General features: G+C 47.2%; 1 pseudogene; it reads left to right on the top strand.

Annotated features, from left to right (window-relative positions):
- Positions 1 to 417: 417 nt before the first annotated feature.
- The window catches only part of LOC105003729, a 2,315-nt pseudogene continuing 1,944 nt past the window's right edge, over positions 418 to 788 (top strand).

Genomic DNA, 788 nt, shown 5'->3' with positions numbered 1-788 from the left:
ATTGTTGCATTATCCAATCCTGCATTCCAGCTGAAAGATATTTTAATTCCCCTCAGATACCTATGTCTGGGCTTCCAGGTGGCTCAGCATTAAAGAATCCACCTGTAGTGCAGGAGACATGGGTTTGATCCCAGGGTGGGGAAGATCCCCTGGAGGAGGGCATAGCAACCCACTTTAGTATTTTTGCTGGCAAAATCCCATGGACAGTGGAGCCTGGCAGGCTATGGCATTGCAGGCAGACGCTTTAACCTCTGAGCCACCAGGGAAGCTTATGGTCCAAATGGGGTTGCAAAAGATTAGACATGACTGAAGCACCTGAGCATGCATGCACATACACAGATACCTATGTTTACTCCACAATTGGTTTTGGGCTTAGAAAGGAGGTAGGGTGGGTTCTTGTACCAAGAACCTGCCAATATGGGTCACATTCACACCAAAACCAAGAAGAAGGCAGCCTGGGTCATCACTGAGAAGTACTGTACAAGCTTGGGCAATGAATTCCACACCAGTAAGCGTGTGTGTGAGGAGACTGCCATTATTCCCAGCAAGAAGCTCTGCAATAAGATCACAGGCTCTGTCAAACATCTGATGAAGTGGATTCAGAGGGACCCAGTAAGAGGTATCTCCATCAAGCTGCAGGAGGAAGAGAAAAAGAAGAGGGATAATTATGTGCCTGAGATCTCAGTCTGGATCAGGAGATCACTGAAGTATTAATAGATCCTGACACTAAGGAAACACTGAAGCTCTTGGACTTTGGCAGTCTGTCCAATCTGCAGGTCACTCAGCCT

This window comes from Bison bison, unplaced genomic scaffold (assembly GCF_000754665.1).
Source record: "Bison bison bison isolate TAMUID 2011002044 unplaced genomic scaffold, Bison_UMD1.0 scf7180017864471, whole genome shotgun sequence".
In the NCBI taxonomy this organism is placed as follows: Eukaryota; Metazoa; Chordata; class Mammalia; order Artiodactyla; family Bovidae; genus Bison; species Bison bison.
This window is presented reverse-complemented; position numbering and strand designations above follow the sequence as displayed.